The sequence below is a fragment of the Triturus cristatus genome, chromosome 2_1 (genome assembly GCF_964204655.1).
Source record: "Triturus cristatus chromosome 2_1, aTriCri1.1, whole genome shotgun sequence".
NCBI lineage: Eukaryota > Metazoa > Chordata > Amphibia > Caudata > Salamandridae > Triturus > Triturus cristatus.
In genome coordinates this window covers 1,195,219,822-1,195,235,428 of record NC_140581.1, presented here as the reverse complement: position 1 = coordinate 1,195,235,428, position 15,607 = coordinate 1,195,219,822, and positions in this window count along the sequence as shown.

Genomic DNA, 15,607 nt, shown 5'->3' with positions numbered 1-15,607 from the left:
TCTAGACCTTAACCATCAAGCCAGAGTAAGAGTCAAGACCTTAACCATTATGAAGGAGTAAGAATCAAGACCTTAACCATTAGGCCAGAGTAAGAATTAAGAACTTAACCATTAGCCCAGAGTAAGAGTTAAGACCTTACCCATTAGGCCAGAGTAAGAGTCTAAGACCTTAACCATTAGGCCAGAAAAAGAGCCTAAGACCTTAACCATTAGGCCAGACTAAGAGTTAAGACCTTAACCATTAGGCCAGAGTAAGAGTCTAGACCTTAACCATTAGCCCAGAGTAAGAGTTAAGACCTTAACCATTAGGTCAGAGTAAGAGTCTAGACCTTAACCAGTAGGCCAGAGTAAGAGTCTAAGACCTTAACCATTAGGCCAGAGGAAGAGTTAAGACCTTAACCATTAGGCCAGAGTAAGAGTCTAAGACCTTAACCATTAGGCCAGAGAAAGAGCCTAAGACCTTAACCATTAGGCCAGACTAAGAGTTAAGACCTTAGCCATTAGGCCAGAGTAAGAGTCTAGACCTTAACCATTAGGCCAGAGTAAGAGTTAAGACCTTAACCATTAGGTCAGAGTAAGAGTCTAGACCTTAACCAGTAGGCCAGAGTAAGAGTCTAAGACCTTAACCATTAGGCCAGAGGAAGAGTTAAGACCTTAACCATTAGGCCAGAGTAAGAGTCTAAGACCTTAACCATTAGGCCAGAGAAAGAGCCTAAGACCTCAACCATAAGGCCAGAGTAAGAGTCTAAGAAATTAACCATTAGGCCAGAGGAAGAGTCAAAACCTTAACCATTAGGCCAGAATAAGAGTCAAGACCTTAACCATTAGGCCTGAGTAAGAGTTAAGACCTTAACCAGTAGGCCAGAGTAAGAGTCTAAGACCTTAACCATAAGGCCAGAGTAAGAGTCTAAGAAATTAACCATTAGGCCAGAGTAAGAGTTAAGACCTTAACCATTAGGCCAGTGTAAGAGTTAAGACCTTAACCATTAGGCCAGTGTAAGAGTTAAGACCTTAAACATTAGGTGAGAGTAAGAGTTAAGACCTTAACCATTAGGCCAGAGTAAGAGTCAAGACCTTAACCATTAGGCCAGAGTAAGAGCTTAAGACCTTAACCATTAGGCCAGAGTAAGAGCTAAGACCTTAACCATTAGGCAAAAGTAAGAGTCAAAGACCTTAACCATTAGGCCAGAGTAAGCGTCTAAACCTTAACCATCAGGCCAGAGTAAGAGTCAAGACCTTAACCATTATGAAGGAGTAAGAGTCAAGACCTTAACCATTAGGCCAGAGTAAGAATTAAGAACTTAACCATTAGCCCAGAGTAAGACTCTAAGAAATTAACCATTATCCCAGAGTTAGAGTTAAGACCTTAACCATTAGCCCAGAGTAAGAGTTAAGACCTTAACCATTAGGCCAGAGTAAGAGTCTAAGACCTTAACCATTAGGCCAGAGTAAGAGTCTAAGACCTTAACCATTAGGCCAGACTAAGAGTTAAGACCTTAACCATTAGGCCAGAGTAAGAGTCTATACCTTAACCATTAGGCCAGAGTAAGAGTTAAGACCTGAACCATTAGGTCAGAGTAAGAGTCTAGACCTTAACCAGTAGGCCAGAGTAAGAGTCTAAGACCTGAACCATTAGGTCAGAGTAAGAGTCTAGACCTTAACCATTAGGCCAGAATGAGAGTCAAGACCTTAACCATTAGGCCAGAGGAAGAGTCAAAACCTTAACCATTAGGCCAGAATGAGAGTCAAGACCTTAACCATTAGGCCAGAGTAAGAGTTAAGAACTTAACCATTAGGTCAGAGTAAGAGTCTAAGACCTTAACCAGTAGGCTAGAGTAAGTGTTAAGACCTTAACCATTAGGCCAGATTAAGAGTCAAGACCTTAACCATTAGGCCTGAGTAAGAGTCAAGACCTTAACCAGTAGGCCAGAGTAAGAGTTAAGACCTTAACCATTAGGCCAGAGTAAGAGTTAAGAACTTAACCATTAGCCCAGAGTAAGACTCTAAGAAATTAACCGTTAGCCCAGAGTAAGAGTTAAGACCTTAACCATTAGGCCAGAGTAAGAGTTAAGACCTTAACTAGTAGGCCAGAGTAAGAGTCTAAGACCTTAACCATAAGGCCAGAGTAAGAGTCTAAGAAATTAACCATTAGGCCTGAGTAAGAGTTAAGACCTTAACCAGTAGGCCAGAGTAAGAGTCTAAGACCTTAACCATAAGGCCAGAGTAAGAGTCTAAGAAATTAACCATTAGGCCAGAGTAAGAGTTAAGACCTTAACCATTAGGCCAAGAGTAAGAGTTAAGACCTTAACCATTAGGCCAGAGTAAGAGTTAAGACCTTAACCATTAGGCCAGAGTAAGAGTCAAGATCTTAACCATTAGGCCAGAGTAAGAGTTTACGACATTAACCATTAGGCCAGAGTAAGAGTTAAGACCTTAACCATTAGGCCAGAGTAAGAGTATAAGACCTTAGCCATTAGGCCAGAGTAAGAGTCTAAGGCCTTAACCATTAGGCCAGATTAAGAGTCAAGACCTTAACCATTAGGCCAGAGTAAGAGTCAAGACCTTAACCAGTAGACCAGAGTAAGAGTTAAGACCTTAACCATTAGGCCAGAGTAAGACTCTAAGAAATTAACCGTTAGCCTAGAGTAAGAGTTAAGACCTTAACCATTAGCCCAGAGTAAGAGATAACACCTTAATCAGTAGGCCAGAGTAAGAGTCGAGACCTTAACCATTAGGCCAGAGTAAAAGTCTAAGACCTTAACCATTAGGCCAGAGTAAGAGTTAAGCCCTTAACCATTAGGCCAGAGTAAGAGTCAAGACCTTAACCATTAGGCCAGAGTAAGAGTTAAGACCTTAACCATTACGCCAGAGTAAGAGTTAAGACCTTAACCATTAAGCCAGAGTAAGAGTTAAGACCTTAACCATTAGGCCAGTGTAAGAGTTAAGACCTTAAACATTAGGTGAGAGTAAGAGTTAAGACCTTAACCATTAGGCCAGAGTAAGAGTCAAGACCTTAACCATTAGGCCAGAGTAAGAGCTTAAGACCTTAACCATTAGGCCAGAGTAAGAGCTAAGACCTTAACCATTAGGCAAAAGTAAGAGTCAAAGACCTTAACCATTAGGCCAGAGTAAGAGTCTAAACCTTAACCATCAGGTCAGAGTAAGAGTCAAGACCTTAACCATTATGAAGGAGTAAGAGTCAAGACCTTAACCATTAGGCCAGAGTAAGAATTAAGAACTTAACCATTAGCCCAGAGTAAGACTCTAAGAAATTAACCATTATCCCAGAGTAAGAGTTAAGACCTTAACCATTAGCCCAGAGTAAGAGTTAAGACCTTAACCATTAGGCCAGAGTAAGAGTCTAAGACCTTAACCATTAGGCCAGAGTAAGAGCTTAAGACCTTAACCATTAAGCCAGAGCAAGAGTTAAGACCTTAACCATTAGGCCAGTATAAGAGTTAAGACCTTAAACATTAGGTGAGAGTAAGAGTTAAGACCTTAACCATTAGGCCAGAGTAAGAGTCTAGACCTTAACCATCAGGCCAGAGTAAGAGTCAAGACCTTAACCATTATGAAGGAGTAAGAATCAAGACCTTAACCATTAGGCCAGAGTAAGAATTAAGAACTTAACCATTAGCCCAGAGTAAGAGTTAAGACCTTACCCATTAGGCCAGAGTAAGAGTCTAAGACCTTAACCATTAGGCCAGAAAAAGAGCCTAAGACCTTAACCATTAGGCCAGACTAAGAGTTAAGACCTTAACCATTAGGCCAGAGTAAGAGTCTAGACCTTAACCATTAGCCCAGAGTAAGAGTTAAGACCTTAACCATTAGGTCAGAGTAAGAGTCTAGACCTTAACCAGTAGGCCAGAGTAAGAGTCTAAGACCTTAACCATTAGGCCAGAGGAAGAGTTAAGACCTTAACCATTAGGCCAGAGTAAGAGTCTAAGACCTTAACCATTAGGCCAGAGAAAGAGCCTAAGACCTTAATCATTAGGCCAGACTAAGAGTTAAGACCTTAGCCATTAGGCCAGAGTAAGAGTCTAGACCTTAACCATTAGGCCAGAGTAAGAGTTAAGACCTTAACCATTAGGTCAGAGTAAGAGTCTAGACCTTAACCAGTAGGCCAGAGTAAGAGTCTAAGACCTTAACCATTAGGCCAGAGGAAGAGTTAAGACCTTAACCATTAGGCCAGAGTAAGAGTCTAAGACCTTAACCATTAGGCCAGAGAAAGAGCCTAAGACCTTAACCATAAGGCCAGAGTAAGAGTCTAAGAAATTAACCATTAGGCCAGAGGAAGAGTCAAAACCTTAACCATTAGGCCAGAATAAGAGTCAAGACCTTAACCATTAGGCCTGAGTAAGAGTTAAGACCTTAACCAGTAGGCCAGAGTAAGAGTCTAAGACCTTAACCATAAGGCCAGAGTAAGAGTCTAAGAAATTAACCATTAGGCCAGAGTAAGAGTTAAGACCTTAACCATTAGGCCAGTGTAAGAGTTAAGACCTTAACCATTAGGCCAGTGTAAGAGTTAAGACCTTAAACATTAGGTGAGAGTAAGAGTTAAGACCTTAACCATTAGGCCAGAGTAAGAGTCAAGACCTTAACCATTAGGCCAGAGTAAGAGCTTAAGACCTTAACCATTAGGCCAGAGTAAGAGCTAAGACCTTAACCATTAGGCAAAAGAAAGAGTCAAAGACCTTAACCATTAGGCCAGAGTAAGAGTCTAAACCTTAACCATCAGGCCAGAGTAAGAGTCAAGACCTTAACCATTATGAAGGAGTAAGAGTCAAGACCTTAACCATTAGGCCAGAGTAAGAATTAAGAACTTAACCATTAGCCCAGAGTAAGACTCTAAGAAATTAACCATTATCCCAGAGTAAGAGTTAAGACCTTAACCATTAGCCCAGAGTAAGAGTTAAGACCTTAACCATTAGGCCAGAGTAAGAGTCTAAGACCTTAACCATTAGGCCAGAGTAAGAGTCTAAGACCTTAACCATTAGGCCAGACTAAGAGTTAAGACCTTAACCATTAGGCCAGAGTAAGAGTCAAGACCTTAACCATTGTGAAGGAGTAAGAGTCAAGACCTTAACCATTAGGCCAGAGTAAGAATTAAGAACTTAACCATTAGCCCAGAGTAAGACTCTAAGAAATTAACCATTATCCCAGAGTTAGAGTTAAGACCTTAACCATTAGCCCAGAGTAAGAGTCTAAGACCTTAACCATTAGGCCAGACTAAGAGTTAAGACCTTAACCATTAGGCCAGAGTAAGAGTCTAAGACCTTAACCATTAGGCCAGAGTAAGAGTCTAAGACCTTAACCATTAGGCCAGACTAAGAGTTAAGACCTTAACCATTAGGCCAGAGTAAGAGTCTATACCTTAACCATTAGGCCAGAGTAAGAGTTAAGACCTTAACCATTAGGTCAGAGTAAGAGTCTAGACCTTAACCAGTAGGCCAGAGTAAGAGTCTAAGACCTTAACCATTAGGCCAGAGGAAGAGTCAAAACCTTAACCATTAGGCCAGAATAAGAGTCAAGACCTTAACCATTAGGCCAGAGTAAGAGTTAAGAACTTAACCACTAGGTCAGAGTAAGAGTCTAAGACCTTAACCAGTAGGCTAGAGTAAGTGTTAAGACCTTAACAATTAGGCCAGATTAAGAGTCAAGACCTTAACCATTAGGCCAGAGTAAGAGTCAAGACCTTAACCAGTAGGCCAGAGTAAGAGTTAAGACCTTAAAAATTAGGCCAGAGTAAGAGTTAAGAACTTAACCATTAGCCCAGAGTAAGACTCTAAGAAATTAACCGTTAGCCCAGAGTAAGAGTTAAGACCTTAACCATTAGCCCAGAGTAAGAGATAAGACCTTAACCAGTAGGCCAGAGTTAGAGTTAAGACCTTAACAATTAGGCCAGAGTAAGAGTCAAGACCTTAACCATTAGGCCAGAGTAAGAGTCAAGATCTTAACCGTTTGGCCAGAGTAAGAGTCTAAGACCTTAACCATTAGGCCAGAGTAAGAGTCTAAGACCTTAACCATTAGGCCAGAGTAAGAGTTAAGACCTTAACCATTAGGCCAGAGTAAGAGTCAAGACCTTAACCATTAGGCCAGAATAAGAGTCAAGACCTTAACCATTAGGCCAGAGTAAGAGTTAAGACCTTAACTATTAGGCCAGAGTAAGAGTTTAAGACCTTAACCATTAAGCCAGAGCAAGAGTTAAGACCTTAACCATTAGGCTAGTGTAAGAGTTAAGACCTTAAATATTAGGTGAGGGTAAGAGTTAAGACCTTAACCATTAGGCCAGAGTAATAGTCAAGACCTTAACCATTAGGCCAGAGTAAGAGCTTAAGACCTTAACCATTAGGTCAGAGTAAGAGCTAAGACCTTAACCATTAGGCAAAAGTAAGAGTCAAGGACCTTAACCATTAGGCCAGAGTAAGAGTCTAGACCTTAACCATCAGGCCAGAGTAAGAGTCAAGACCTTAACCATTATGAAGGAGTAAGAGTCAAGACCTTAACCATTAGGCCAGAGTAAGAATTAAGAACTTAACCATTAGCCCAGAGTAAGACTCTACGAAATTAACCATTACCCCAGAGTAAGAGTTAAGACCTTAACCATTAGCCCAGAGTAAGAGTTAAGACCTTAACCATTAGGCAAGAGTAAGAGTCTAAGACCTTAACCATTAGGCCAGAGAAAGAGCCTAAGACCTTAACCATTAGGCCAGACTAAGAGTTAAGACCTTAACCATCAGGCCAGAGTAAGAGTCAAGACCTTAACCATTATGAAGGTGTAAGAATCAAGACCTTAACCATTAGGCCAGAGTAAGAATTAAGAACTTAACCATTAGCCCAGAGTAAGAGTTAAGACCTTAACCATTACGCCAGAGTAAGAGTTAAGACCTTAACCATTAAGCCAGAGTAAGAGTTAAGACCTTAACCATTAGGCCAGTGTAAGAGTTAAGACCTTAAACATTAGGTGAGAGTAAGAGTTAAGACCTTAACCATTAGGCCAGAGTAAGAGTCAAGACCTTAACCATTAGGCCAGAGTAAGAGCTTAAGACCTTAACCATTAGGCCAGAGTAAGAGCTAAGACCTTAACCATTAGGCAAAAGTAAGAGTCAAAGACCTTAACCATTAGGCCAGAGTAAGAGTCTAAACCTTAACCATCAGGCCAGAGTAAGAGTCAAGACCTTAACCATTATGAAGGAGTAAGAGTCAAGACCTTAACCATTAGGCCAGAGTAAGAATTAAGAACTTAACCATTAGCCCAGAGTAAGACTCTAAGAAATTAACCATTATCCCAGAGTAAGAGTTAAGACCTTAACCATTAGCCCAGAGTAAGAGTTAAGACCTTAACCATTAGGCCAGAGTAAGAGTCTAAGACCTTAACCATTAGGCCAGAGTAAGAGCTTAAGACCTTAACCATTAAGCCAGAGCAAGAGTTAAGACCTTAACCATTAGGCCAGTGTAAGAGTTAAGACCTTAAACATTAGGTGAGAGTAAGAGTTAAGACCTTAACCATTAGGCCAGAGTAAGAGTCAAGACCTTAACCATTAGGCCAGAGTAAGAGCTTAAGACCTTAACCATTAGGCCAGAGTAAGAGCTAAGACCTTAACCATTAGGCAAAAGTAAGAGTCAAGGACCTTAACCATTAGGCCAGAGTAAGAGTCTAGACCTTAACCATCAGGCCAGAGTAAGAGTCAAGACCTTAACCATTATGAAGGAGTAAGAATCAAGACCTTAACCATTAGGCCAGAGTAAGAATTAAGAACTTAACCATTAGCCCAGAGTAAGAGTTAAGACCTTACCCATTAGGCCAGAGTAAGAGTCTAAGACCTTAACCATTAGGCCAGAAAAAGAGCCTAAGACCTTAACCATTAGGCCAGACTAAGAGTTAAGACCTTAACCATTAGGCCAGAGTAAGAGTCTAGACCTTAACCATTAGCCCAGAGTAAGAGTTAAGACCTTAACCATTAGGTCAGAGTAAGAGTCTAGACCTTAACCAGTAGGCCAGAGTAAGAGTCTAAGACCTTAACCATTAGGCCAGAGAAAGAGCCTAAGACCTTAACCATTAGGCCAGACTAAGAGTTAAGACCTTAGCCATTAGGCCAGAGTAAGAGTCTAGACCTTAACCATTAGGCCAGAGTAAGAGTTAAGACCTTAACCATTAGGTCAGAGTAAGAGTCTAGACCTTAACCAGTAGGCCAGAGTAAGAGTCTAAGACCTTAACCATTAGGCCAGAGGAAGAGTTAAGACCTTAACCATTAGGCCAGAGTAAGAGTCTAAGACCTTAACCATTAGGCCAGAGAAAGAGCCTAAGACCTTAACCATAAGGCCAGAGTAAGAGTCTAAGAAATTAACCATTAGGCCAGAGGAAGAGTCAAAACCTTAACCATTAGGCCAGAATAAGAGTCAAGACCTTAACCATTAGGCCTGAGTAAGAGTTAAGACCTTAACCAGTAGGCCAGAGTAAGAGTCTAAGACCTTAACCATAAGGCCAGAGTAAGAGTCTAAGAAATTAACCATTAGGCCAGAGTAAGAGTTAAGACCTTAACCATTAGGCCAGTGTAAGAGTTAAGACCTTAACCATTAGGCCAGTGTAAGAGTTAAGACCTTAAACATTAGGTGAGAGTAAGAGTTAAGACCTTAACCATTAGGCCAGAGTAAGAGTCAAGACCTTAACCATTAGGCCAGAGTAAGAGCTTAAGACCTTAACCATTAGGCCAGAGTAAGAGCTAAGACCTTAACCATTAGGCAAAAGTAAGAGTCAAAGACCTTAACCATTAGGCCAGAGTAAGAGTCTAAACCTTAACCATCAGGCCAGAGTAAGAGTCAAGACCTTAACCATTATGAAGGAGTAAGAGTCAAGACCTTAACCATTAGGCCAGAGTAAGAATTAAGAACTTAACCATTAGCCCAGAGTAAGACTCTAAGAAATTAACCATTATCCCAGAGTAAGAGTTAAGACCTTAACCATTAGCCCAGAGTAAGAGTTAAGACCTTAACCATTAGGCCAGAGTAAGAGTCTAAGACCTTAACCATTAGGCCAGAGTAAGAGTCTAAGACCTTAACCATTAGGCCAGACTAAGAGTTAAGACCTTAACCATTAGGCCAGAGTAAGAGTCAAGACCTTAACCATTGTGAAGGAGTAAGAGTCAAGACCTTAACGATTAGGCCAGAGTAAGAATTAAGAACTTAACCATTAGCCCAGAGTAAGACTCTAAGAAATTAACCATTATCCCAGAGTTAGAGTTAAGACCTTAACCATTAGCCCAGAGTAAGAGTTAAGACCTTAACCATTAGGCCAGAGTAAGAGTCTAAGACCTTAACCATTAGGCCAGAGTAAGAGTCTAAGACCTTAACCATTAGGCCAGACTAAGAGTTAAGACCTTAACCATTAGGCCAGAGTAAGAGTCTATACCTTAACCATTAGGCCAGAGTAAGAGTTAAGACCTTAACCATTAGGTCAGAGTAAGAGTCTAGACCTTAACCAGTAGGCCAGAGTAAGAATCTAAGACCTTAACCATTAGGCCAGAGGAAGAGTCAAAACCTTAACCATTAGGCGAGAATAAGAGTCAAGACCTTAACCATTAGGCCAGAGTAAGAGTTAAGAACTTAACCACTAGGTCAGAGTAAGAGTCTAAGACCTTAACCAGTAGGCTAGAGTAAGTGTTAAGACCTTAACAATTAGGCCAGATTAAGAGTCAAGACCTTAACCATTAGGCCAGAGTAAGAGTCAAGACCTTAACCAGTAGGCCAGAGTAAGAGTTAAGACCTTAACCATTAGGCCAGAGTAAGAGTTAAGAACTTAACCATTAGCCCAGAGTAAGACTCTAAGAAATTAACCGTTAGCCCAGAGTAAGAGTTAAGACCTTAACCATTAGCCCAGAGTAAGAGATAAGACCTTAACCAGTAGGCCAGAGTTAGAGTTAAGACCTTAACAATTAGGCCAGAGTAAGAGTCAAGACCTTAACCATTAGGCCAGAGTAAGAGTCAAGATCTTAACCGTTTGGCCAGAGTAAGAGTCTAAGACCTTAACCATTAGGCCAGAGTAAGAGTCTAAGACCTTAACCATTAGGCCAGAGTAAGAGTTAAGACCTTAACCATTAGGCCAGAGTAAGAGCTTAAGACCTTAACCATTAGGTCAGAGTAAGAGCTAAGACCTTAACCATTAGGCAAAAGTAAGAGTCAAGGACCTTAACCATTAGGCCAGAGTAAGAGTCTAGACCTTAACCATCAGGCCAGAGTAAGAGTCAAGACCTTAACCATTATGAAGGAGTAAGAGTCAAGACATTAACCATTAGGCCAGAGTAAGAATTAAGAACTTAACCATTAGCCCAGAGTAAGACTCTACGAAATTAACCATTACCCCAGAGTAAGAGTTAAGACCTTAACCATTAGCCCAGAGTAAGAGTTAAGACCTTAACCATTAGGCAAGAGTAAGAGTCTAAGACCTTAACCATTAGGCCAGAGAAAGAGCCTAAGACCTTAACCATTAGGCCAGACTAAGAGTTAAGACCTTAACCATCAGGCCAGAGTAAGAGTCAAGACCTTAACCATTATGAAGGTGTAAGAATCAAGACCTTAACCATTAGGCCAGAGTAAGAATTAAGAACTTAACCATTAGCCCAGAGTAAGAGTTAAGACCTTAACCATTAGGCCAGAGTAAGAGTCTAAGACCTTAACCATTAGGCCAGAGAAAGAGCCTAAGACCTTAACCATTAGGCCAGACTAAGAGTTAAGACCTTAACCATTAGAACAGAGTAAGAGTCTAGACCTTAACCATTAGCCCAGAGTAAGAGTTAAGACCTTAACCATTAGGTCAGAGTAAGAGTCTAGACCTTAACCATTAGGCCAGACTAAGAGTTAAGACCTTATCCAGTAGGCCAAAGTAAGAGTCTAAGACCTTAACCATAAGGCCAGAGTAAGAGTCTAAGAAATTAACCATTAGGCCAGAGTAAGAGTTAAGACCTTAACCATTAGGCCAGAGTAAGAGTTAAGACCTTAACCATTAGGCCAGAGTAAGAGTCTAAGACCTTAACCATTAGGCCAGAGTAAGAGTCTAAGACCCTAACCATTAGGCGAGATTAAGAGTCAAGACCTTAACCATTAGGCCAGAGTAAGAGTCAAGACCTTAACCAGTAGGCCAGAGTAAGAGTTAAGACCTTAACCATTAGGCCAGAGTAAGAGTTAAGAACTTTACCATTAGCCCAGAGTAAGACTCTAAGAAATTAACCGTTAGCCCAGAGTAAGAGTTAAGACCTTAACCATTAGCCCAGAGTAAGAGATAAGACCTTAACCAGTAGGCCAGAGTAAGAGTCAAGACCTTAACCATTAGGCCAGAGTAAGAGTCAAGAACTTAACCATTAGGCCAGAATAAGAGTCAAGCCCTTAACCATTAGGCCAGAGTAAGAGTTAAGACCTTAACTATTAGGCCAGAGTAAGAGTTTAAGACCTTAACCATTAAGCCAGAGCAAGAGTTAAGACCTTAACCATTAGGCCAGTGTAAGAGTTAAGACCTTAAACATTAGGTGAGAGTAAGAGTTAAGACCTTAACCATTAGGCCAGAGTAAGAGTCAAGACCTTAACCATTAGGCCAGAGTAAGAGCTTAAGACCTTAACCATTAGGCCAGAGTAAGAGCTAAGACCTTAACCATTTGGCAAAAGTAAGAGTCAAGGACCTTAACCATTAGGCCAGAGTAAGAGTCAAGACCTTAACCATTAGGCCAGAGTAAGAGCTTAAGACCTTAACCATTAGGCCAGAGTAAGAGCTAAGACCTTAACCATTAGGCAAAAGTAAGAGTCAAAGACCTTAACCATTAGGCCAGAGTAAGAGTCTAAACCTTAACCATCAGGCCAGAGTAAGAGTCAAGACCTTAACCATTATGAAGGAGTAAGAGTCAAGACCTTAACCATTAGGCCAGAGTAAGAATTAAGAACTTAACCATTAGCCCAGAGTAAGACTCTAAGAAATTAACCATTACTCCAGAGTAAGAGTTAAGACCTTAACCATTAGGCCAGAGTAAGAGTTAAGACCTTAACCATTAGGCCAGAGTAAGAGTCTAGACCTTAAACATTAGGCCAGAGTAAGAGTTAAGACATTAACCATTAGGCCCAGAGTAAGAGTCTAAGACCTTAACCATTAGGCCAGAGTAAGAGCTAATACCTTAACCAATAGGCCAGAGTAAGAGCTAAGACCTTAACCATTAGGCCGGAGTAAGAGCTATGACCTTAACCATTAGGCCAGAATAAGAGTCAAGACCTTAACCATTAGGCCAGAGTAAGAGTTAAGACCTTAACCAGTAGGCCAGAGTAAGAGTCTAAGACCTTAACCATAAGGCCAGAGTAAGAGTCTAAGAAATTAACCATTAGGCCAAGAGTAAGAGTTAAGACCTTAACCATTAGGCCAGAGTAAGAGTTAAGACCTTAACCATTAGGCCAGAGTAAGAGTCAAGATCTTAACCATTAGGCCAGAGTAAGAGTTTACGACATTAACCATTAGGCCAGAGTAAGAGTTAAGACCTTAACCATTAGGCCAGAGTAAGAGTCTAAGGCCTTAACCATTAGGCCAGATTAAGAGTCAAGACCTTAACCATTAGGCCAGAGTAAGAGTCAAGACCTTAACCAGTAGACCAGAGTAAGAGTTAAGACCTTAACCATTAGGCCAGAGTAAGAGTTAAAAACTTAACCATTAGCCCAGAGTAAGACTCTAAGAAATTAACCGTTAGCCTAGAGTAAGAGTTAAGACCTTAACCATTAGCCCAGAGTAAGAGATAACACCTTAATCAGTAGGCCAGAGTAAGAGTCAAGACCTTAACCGTTTGGCCAGAGTAAGAGTCTAAGACCTTAACCATTAGGCCAGAGTAAAAGTCTAAGACCTTAACCATTAGGCCAGAGTAAGAGTTAAGCCCTTAACCATCAGGCCAGAGTAAGAGTCAAGACCTTAACCATTAGGCCAGAGTAAGAGTTAAGACCTTAACCATTAGGCCAGAGTAAGAGTTAAGACCTTAACCATTAAGCCAGAGTAAGAGTTAAGACCTTAACCATTAGGCCAGTGTAAGAGTTAAGACCTTAAACATTAGGTGAGTGTAAGAGTTAAGACCTTAACCATTAGGCCAGAGTAAGAGTCAAGACCTTAACCATTAGGCCAGAGTAAGAGCTTAAGACCTTAACCATTAGGCCAGAGTAAGAGCTAAGACCTTAACCATTAGGCAAAAGTAAGAGTCTAAGACCTTAACCATTAGGCCAGACTAAGAGTTAAGACCTTAACCATTAGGCCAGAGTAAGAGTCAAGACCTTAACCATTGTGAAGGAGTAAGAGTCAAGACCTTAACCATTAGGCCAGAGTAAGAATTAAGAACTTAACCATTAGCCCAGAGTAAGCCTCTAAGAAATTAACCATTATCCCAGAGTTAGAGTTAAGACCTTAACCATTAGCCCAGAGTAAGAGTCTAGACCTTAACCATTAGCCCAGAGTAAGAGATAAGACCTTAACCAGTAGGCCAGAGTAAGAGTCAAGACCTTAACCATTAGGCCAGAGTAAGAGTCAAGAACTTAACCATTAGGCCAGAATAAGAGTCAAGCCCTTAACCATTAGGCCAGAGTAAGAGTTAAGACCTTAACTATTAGGCCAGAGTAAGAGTTTAAGACCTTAACCATTAAGCCAGAGCAAGAGTTAAGACCTTAACCATTAGGCCAGTGTAAGAGTTAAGACCTTAAACATTAGGTGAGAGTAAGAGTTAAGACCTTAACCATTAGGCCAGAGTAAGAGTCAAGACCTTAACCATTAGGCCAGAGTAAGAGCTTAAGACCTTAACCATTAGGCCAGAGTAAGAGCTAAGACCTTAACCATTTGGCAAAAGTAAGAGTCAAGGACCTTAACCATTAGGCCAGAGTAAGAGTCAAGACCTTAACCATTAGGCCAGAGTAAGAGCTTAAGACCTTAACCAGTAGGCCAGAGTAAGAGTTAAGACCTTAACCATTAGGCCAGAGTAAGAGTTAAGACCTTAACCATTAAGCCAGAGTAAGAGTTAAGACCTTAACCATTAGGCCAGTGTAAGAGTTAAGACCTTAAACATTAGGTGAGTGTAAGAGTTAAGACCTTAACCATTAGGCCAGAGTAAGAGTCAAGACCTTAACCATTAGGCCAGAGTAAGAGCTTAAGACCTTAACCATTAGGCCAGAGTAAGAGCTAAGACCTTAACCATTAGGCAAAAGTAAGAGTCTAAGACCTTAACCATTAGGCCAGACTAAGAGTTAAGACCTTAACCATTAGGCCAGAGTAAGAGTCAAGACCTTAACCATTGTGAAGGAGTAAGAGTCAAGACCTTAACCATTAGGCCAGAGTAAGAATTAAGAACTTAACCATTAGCCCAGAGTAAGCCTCTAAGAAATTAACCATTATCCCAGAGTTAGAGTTAAGACCTTAACCATTAGCCCAGAGTAAGAGTTAAGACCTTAACCATTAGGCCAGAGTAAGAGTCTAAGACCTTAACCATTAGGCCAGAGTAAGAGTCTAATACCTTAACCATTAGGCCAGACTAAGAGTTAAGACCTTAACCATTAGGCCAGAGTAAGAGTCTATACCTTAACCATTAGGCCAGAGTAAGAGTTAAGACCTTAACCATTAGGCCAGAGTAAGAGTCTAGACCTTAACAAGTAGGCCAGAGTAAGAGTCTAAGACCTTAACCATTAGGCCAGAGGAAGAGTCAAAACCTTAACCATTAGGCCAGAATAAGAGTCAAGACCTTAACCATTAGGCCAGAGTAAGAGTTAAGACCTTAACCATTAGGTCAGAGTAAGAGTCTAAGACCTTAACCAGTAGGCTAGAGTAAGTGTTAAGACCTTAACCATTAGGCCAGATTAAGAGTCAAGACCTTAACCAGTAGGCCAGAGTAAGAGTTAAGACCTTAACCATTAGGCCAGAGTAAGAGTTAAGAACTTAACCATTAGCCCAGAGTAAGACTCTAAGAAATTAACCGTTAGCCCAGAGTAAGAGTTAAGACCTTAACCATTAGCCCAGAGTAAGAGATAAGACCTTAACCAGTAGGCCAGAGTTAGAGTTAAGACCTTAACAATTAGGCCAGAGTAAGAGTCAAGACCTTAACCATTAGGCCAGAGTAAGAGTCAAGATCTTAACCGTTTGGCCAGAGTAAGAGTCTAAGACCTTAACCATTAGGCCAGAGTAAGAGTCTAAGACATTAACCATTAGGCCAGAGTAAGAGTTAAGACCTTAACCATTAGGCCAGAGTAAGAGTCAAGACCTTAACCATTAGGCCAGAATAAGAGTCAAGACCTTAACCATTGGGCCAGAGTAAGAGCTAAGACCTTAACCATTAGGCAAAAGTAAGAGTCAAAGACCTTAACCATTAGGCCAGAGTAAGAGTCTAAACCTTAACCATCAGGCCAGAGTAAGAGTCAAGACCTTAACCATTATGAAGGAGTAAGAGTCAAGACCTTAACCATTAGGCCAGAGTAAGAATTAAGAACTTAACCATTAGCCCAGAGTAAGACTCTAAGAAATTAACCATTATCCCAGAGTAAGAGTTAAGACCTTAACCATTAGCCCAGAGTAAGAGTTAAGACCTTAACCATTAGGCCAGAGTAAGAGTCTAAGACC